Source organism: Oratosquilla oratoria, chromosome 6 (genome assembly GCF_046742065.1).
Source record: "Oratosquilla oratoria isolate Oo_2021 chromosome 6, ASM4674206v1, whole genome shotgun sequence".
NCBI classification, from domain to species: Eukaryota; Metazoa; Arthropoda; class Malacostraca; order Stomatopoda; family Squillidae; genus Oratosquilla; species Oratosquilla oratoria.
In genome coordinates this window covers 54,702,665-54,710,164 of record NC_134782.1, presented here as the reverse complement: position 1 = coordinate 54,710,164, position 7,500 = coordinate 54,702,665, and positions in this window count along the sequence as shown.

Sequence of the window (7,500 nt, the reverse complement as noted above, 5' to 3'; positions counted from 1 at the left end):
ATATATATATATATATATAAATATATATATATATATATATATATCATTTATATGTATATAGATTAGGAAACACAGGAGTCTTAGTCTGAGTTTATTCCTGACAAGTTTCGCAAATATCCTTTTTCAAAGCATTCCTGGGAAAACTAGTCAGGAATAAACTCAAAATAAGACTCCTGTGATTCGTACTCCACTTACGTTAACCTATCAGAATGTCTCAACATATATATACATATATATATATATATCTCTATACATATATATATACATATATATATATATATATATATATATATATATATATATATATATATATGTTTTGTTCTGACCAAGTTAATTGATGCCAAGTTTCGTAGAAAAACATCTAGATAATATTATTTGAAAGTGAGACTGTTGATTAACGTTTGTCTATCACTGAGTAAAACGTGTACGCCAAACGTCAACAACATAGTGTTTCTGGTCCAACTACTTTTTCCACACGTCTACGTCTATTTTGGTTGATACTGAAAGCACGACAGAGGTCAATTTTGTTAACGAGAGAACCATTGTCATTAATGGTTTTGTCGTTAGACGAAGGCCCACGTCAGGACACAAGTGGTAATAATGACAATTCGGTTTTCGGTTTTCTTGTTGAATAACAGACACATAAAAAGGAAGCAGACCTGTTCTCTCTCTTGGCATTTGCCTACGTGGTCCAGGAACTCCATCAAGACATTTCCTTGTCCAGCACATGAGTTAGCCAAACCTAACAAGGTTAGCAACCAACCACAAGTCTATGTGTCCTAGGGTGTGGCTTCCGCTTGTGCAGTCCTTGTTCACTTTTATTTGTTCTTTATTTTTTCGTTCCTTGTCTTTGTTTTGGAATTCTGTCCATGAAAATTCAAATTACCCTACCTCGACTCAAGAGATTGAATATAAAATTTGGGAAACTGTGGGAAAATATGCACCTTTTGCTTTCACATAAAGGATGAAATTTGGAGTTGGGCCCGTAGGGGAGGCTTCTGACGTGGGATTGAATGAAGGTTTAAGAAAAATTACTTTAAGAAAAAAAAAAATCTGGTTAGTATACAAGGCGATTGTCGTGGTGAATATATCACCGAGGAGTTTAATTTAACCTTCGTAGTTCTAAAGGTCCTTAGAATCATAATTAAAAAAATTGCCTTTTTATCTACATACCAAGGGCCTCTTGCCCCTTATAAGGGGAGGTAGAGAGCCAAGGCAGGCACCTACTCTCACCTACCGTTTCCTTCGTGGAGGAAAGGCTCCTCTCTTTCCCACTGTCCGCTTCATTTACACTGTGACCCTCCTCCTCGTCTCATCACGTGGAAGATAGAGAAGACAGAAAGAAATCCCTTTGGACTGCTTTAAACATTTCCGTCTGCTTATAACCAGAGTAAAACCCTTGAAGTTTTTCTGAAATCACGAGAGATATTGTTAGTGATGGTAGAAATGCTGACAGTATCATTATCAATAGTTGATTATAACATGAAAGATTCCTTAATGGAAGCCGCAACGAAGCGTGTTAGGGGATTTGTTTACTAAGGTGCAACACTCCACGGAGACGTATTATCCTAATGAGCTTTAGGAGCATTTCTGGATAAAACGATGTATTAATGCATTAGTGTAATGGACGCCAAGACTTGTGAAGTGAATATGTGACTTCTACCTCTACACCTCGCGGGACTTGAATTGTGTTACGTCAGTCATCTGCAGGACTAACACAAAGAGAAGAAGGACCCAAGTCCCTTGGTAGCCTGGGGAAGAAATGTTTTAGTACCGACGACCACAACAAGACATGTGGCGCACTTTCGTCAGCGACTGGAGCGGCCACAGCAAGGCACGTGAAACAGAAATATCATTACCATCAGGAGGACCATTCGCATCAACAACAACCATTGACCAACTTCATAAGCCAACATTGTAGGGACTTCTAGTGACACCCCTACGGACCAGAATCACACATATTCTTTAATGATTGGGGACTAATAACAATAGACAGGAAGTAGAAGTCTATCAACCCGGTAATGTTTTGAGAGACGAGATGCCTCTCTCAGGTATTGAAATTAGCTGTCTAAGTACCCCACCAACGAGGAACACTCCATTGGCCGAAAAAGTTCTGTGAGTGGAGAAGGAGGCGTATGAAGAACTAGATCAACCCAAGTGAGGGATGGGGTGGGGTATGGGCTAACCTTGCTTCGTAGTGTATGGTTAAATGATGCCCGACGATTTCATTCAGTGTTAAGGTAGTCGTCTTCAGGAGACTCAAGAACAGCAGCACATAAATCTAGGATACGTGACGAAAGACTGTCAAGTACTCTTCTTGAGGAGTCGATAGATCCGGAAATAAGCCTGAATGGAATGAGGAGAAGGATGACGCATAGATTGTAGTTTCCAGCGCTTCTATCCTTGGGGACAACCTCACGCTACAGATGACGTGGATCGTAGAAGCTTATGAAGACGTTTATGAGCGTAATGCAGGAAACCAGATACAGGAATTTGTTTAGCTAATTGGCGTGTGTGTGTGTGTGTGTGTGTATGTGTGTGTGTGTTGTGTTAATCTAATTGTAGTACACAGGATAACATCTATACCCATGATGTTCTGTTTCTGAGCTGTCTTTGGTTGCTTAACTCTGCTTATGTTCAAGAGTAACATTTGTAGATCACAGACAACACCGCAGTCGGATCAGAAGAAAAAGACTCATAATTGCAGTCCTCTTCTACTGAAGAGGATTTCAATTATCAGTCTTTAAAGAGGACTGCAGTTAAAAGTCTGTACGCTCCAAGAAGTCTGTTCGCGGTGGGGCTGAAATGTGAATTCCTTTGAGTGGGACATTGCTAATTTGACCACTCATTATCGGATCATCACTGTCACTCTGCCCACCCCCATCCGCCCTGCCTCACCTCTGACAACTCGGCGTTGCAACTTGGGGAAAAGCCGCTGCCACGTGTCAAAGAATTGATTAAAATCGTTGTTATAATACATGATACATATAGTAAGATATATGATATATATAGTACGATGATATTTATTGTATTATATATCTTTCTTTACTATATACAGATTATAAAAAATACAGAAAACACATAGACTGGAAATAAGAGAGAGGGAGGCATGTAATAAGGTTGATTTGGCAAAATGGTTAGTGCTAAGTCATGACGGATGCCACACATTGAACGAACTCCCTGGAACGCGCAGACTGCAGTCGAAATATATAGAAATCCCGTTTCCAGTCTTTTTCTTCAGGCTCCGAATATATAGTCGTTTACTCATGTTATCTGACTATCATTCATTTTTACATTTTATTTCAAATATTAGTATGTGCCGGCTTGAAATCCTGCGGTACTTTTCATCCTATGGTGAGGACTCCTATCTCGGACAGATACCTTCCCTTCTATCAAATGGGAGGTAGCCATTTTTTACATATCATCTTAGTTTACTCTATTTCGTCTTTTTCATTGTTAACGCGTAACAAATTAAATAAAAGATTAAATAGAGTACAGTAAGATGAAATGTAAAATTTAATCAAATCATAGTGAAATAAAACTGAATAAACTAGAATTAAAAAGATAGAATAAGATAACCCAAGATGAAATAGAAAATATAGATCATACGCGACATTGAAGTGGAAATATATACTGAAGGAAAACAATACAAAATAAGAAAAAATAAAACATCTACGATAGTAAAACCTACTCCCACAAAAAAAAAAAAAAGGAGTGCAGGACTAAAAAGACATATCACCGGTTTTTTTTTTTTTTTTTTTTTTTTTTTTTTTTTTTTTTTTTTTTACTTTACGTGTGGTTGTGTATTTACAGATTTTACAACCAGTTTTTATGTTTTGTGACATTGTACTGGTCCTCAGAACGGGTCGTAGAGCGGCAACCGGAATTATCCAAGTCAAGACCATGGGGAACTTTCTTTATGTGATTAAGTTGCAATACGATTTCCTGGAAGTCGTGTAGATTATATGCTCTGACTTTATTACCTGATTTTTTCTGAATGATTCTGTAAAGACCAAGTAATTTTTTATAAAGTTTGGAAGTAGGAGTGTGACTGAGTGAATAGAAAATATCTCCTATCTCATAAGTAAAATCTCTCACAGATTTGTGCTGAAGTCATGCCACGTCTTCCTTTGTAAAAGTTAATCATGAATTCTCTTGGAGAGAGAGAGAGCTGAAACTGGACATTTTAACTTTAATATATTCATCGAAATTGTAAACAGAACCTACGTCTGAAGGAAGGAGGTCATATGGGAGCCTTTTGTCCCAGACATAGAAAAAAAAAATGGAGAGACTCCGATATAGACTTGTTAATGGCACTATTTAATGAAGTCTGAATGATAGGCACGTGGTCATCCCAAGAATGATGTAGGTCAAATTTAAGGTGCCGAAATACATTAACCTCTTCCATATGATGACGCCTACGTAGGTGTTATGAGGCGCGATTGAGTATACGAGGATGCCGTCGTCGGCGTCTTGATCATATTTATTTTGTAGTTAAAACTGAGTGACTCCCGAATTCTGTGAACCAATTTGATCACGTTTTCTGTGTTTATTATTACTCTGAGTGAAAGAGAACAAGTAATATAGCAGTGACTTTATAACGCAAGTAGTGCAATGCATCGTACATTAGGCATCCAATGAAGTGCACGAGAATTTGACTCGTCTATTGAAATAAACACCACAAGTGAAGACGTAGCCTTTGTTAGTATGACTTTTCTCTTGTTACGTCCTTTTCAAGTACATAAACTTGAAAAAATCTTTAACAACAAGCGAAACGTCGTGCTAATAAAGGCTCCGTTCTCACTTGTGGTGTTTATTTTGATAGACTTGTCGGCAACTGCCATTTTCATACAATTTGAATCGTATTGAAGAGGTTAATGATCTTACAGCTTTTACGTTCAACAAGGTCATTTGAACTAGGGTGATTGGGGACGGTGTTCCATTTGATAGTATTAAAGGGTTTGTAGATGGCAAAAAGAATATTAGTACTGAACTCTGTACTTTTGTCTTAAAAAAAAAATCTAGGAGTAATGAAGGGACAGATCAGTCTATCAACGAGAGCCTGTGCAACGTGTTGTGCACTTTTGTCTGGTAGTGGGTCAAGGATACAGAACTTCGATTTTCTTTTTTCAGGCGAACATGTATTAGTTCCCATTGGGGTTCAAGGGGAGCTGGAGAGAGTCAATGACCACAGGACCACAGTATCAAAGTGTTTAGAAGTTGGAGGATAAGTTAAGAGAGCAGCCTGACCGCGAATGTGACCTTTGTGAGAATGACATGAAAAACATTTAGCTATGTAAGCATGGATATCTTTCCGCAAGGACAACCAGAAATACTGTAATGTGGCTTGTGTAACGCATTTATCCTTGCCAGGGTGTGCAGCAATAGGGGAATCATGAAGAAGGTGGAGCACTTCAGGAATCAGGGCAGAAGGGACTACCAACTGATTCACTGAGCGGTGTGGTTCGTGCTTATGATCCAGTGTTGCTTGATGATACAGGACATCATCAACAAACGTGTCATTCTGTAAGTTAGGAGGGAAGTTTGATATATATGTAGTGTCACCTGATTCCAAGAAGAATATCACACGTTCCCACAGTGGATCTGAAAGTCGGGTAGTTAAGTTAATTAACATGGGAGACTGAGAAACGACAGCAACATGCCTACTGAGGGCATCACCAACTAACTTTGCTTTACCATGAACATAATGGAAGGTTGGCATGAACTTCCGAATTGTCAGGAACCAACGAGCAATTTTCCTGAGAAATTCTTACCAAACATAAATGCAAGATGGTTTGGTGTTCAGTGTAGACGTACATTTCATATCTAAGAATGAGGCCTTTGGACTGTCTGAGGGCGCACACTACAGCAAAATTTTCAATTTCTGTGAAAGTGTAGTTTGATGAGCAGGCTGTTGTGTAGTGGACGATTGCTAAGCAGATGTACATCTATGAAGCAAGTGCAAAGCGAAAAACATTGTGCTGTGTTGATAGTAGCTACTATTTCCCGTCAACCAGCTTGACATGCCAGTTCCTTGTCAAACGCTTTACTACACTCTCTATTATGATTTACAAGAAACGCCAGGCTCACACTCTCAAAGGCTATTAAATTTTATAACATTGTACCAGAGACAGGACGAAATTTTGATCAAAACTTTGACAGTGTAAATTGGACTTATTACCTTCTTTCAGCCATTCCCTATCGTCAACAGGCTCGTGTAGACATGTTGGATATATTTCATCATGGCCTACAGCTTGTAATGTTTGTAAGTGGTTTGATGGAAACAGACTTCGAGGCAATGACAATATCATCAAGATAGCTGAAGATGTTTCCATCACCTAGTGGCAAGGTGGCCAGGTTGTGAACAGAAATGGCAAACAATGCGTGTTCTGGAAGGTGAACGTGGACGTGAACGAGACATGTAATGAGAACGAGAAAGAATGAGTGTTCCCGTGTGAAGGGGTGTCACTTGAGGAACAGGGTAAGGTTGTGGCGTTGTGAACGAAACTGATTGGCTAACAACCTGAGATCATGCTTTCTCGGAATCATTGAACTTTCTTGAAAATTCTGTCAGTGTTGTTTGTGGAGGAAACTCAACTGCGGATGCTTCCTCAAGTGTGGTAGAGTGTAAGATGGAAAGGAATGCAAAATTCGAAATGAGGGATACTACATTGTCTAAAGTCATTGTGTCATTGGAAACCAAGGTAAACGTCTTTAAAGCACTTCTAAGTTCACTTTTAAGGCTAGAAACCTTGTTTGAGGGATTTTTTTTTCTAGTGAAGTGGGTACCTTTGTTGAAAGGTTTGGCTAAATTGTACTATGGGGATAATAAACGTACTTGATCGAGTATACCAAATAATTTCTTGAACTGATCTACGAAAGCAGAATATGTTCGGATCTCATCGACTATATTTGAATAACTGGTTTCATGTTGGGAAGGATAAACAGAAATATCATGCTACCTCGATAAAGACAAACCTATAAGTATTTCACGAGGGAAATAAACATCAGGTAGGTATAAGGTAAATGGAATAGAGGGGGTAACGGTGGAGAAGCTAACATCAGGAGTGACTTTACCAATCACTGGAAATTGGATGCCATCAACATTGCAAAGATGAATATCGAGTTGTTCCAAAATAGTGATACGTTTTGTTGTAGTGCGGAATGAAAGGAAACTCAGAGTTGACATTATGTTGACCAGGGAACCAGTGTCTATAAAAACTGAGAGAGGGGTGGTATCCGATGTAGCAGCAATTATCAAAGCATGAATCCATGTATCAGGGCTAGAGAGAGTATACACAGCAAGGGCTTGGTAGGAGTCTGAGTGGGAGGTAGTGGGGAAGGAAACACCGAGGGAATGTTGGGTGTTAACTTGTCGTTCGGAAGAAGAGTGACAATAAGAGGAATAAGAATGTGAGGTGGGGAGAGGGAGGTCGTGAACATGGACGTGAACATTGGTACCGCAGGACACGGCACTTGTCTGTGGAATGAAAACAATCA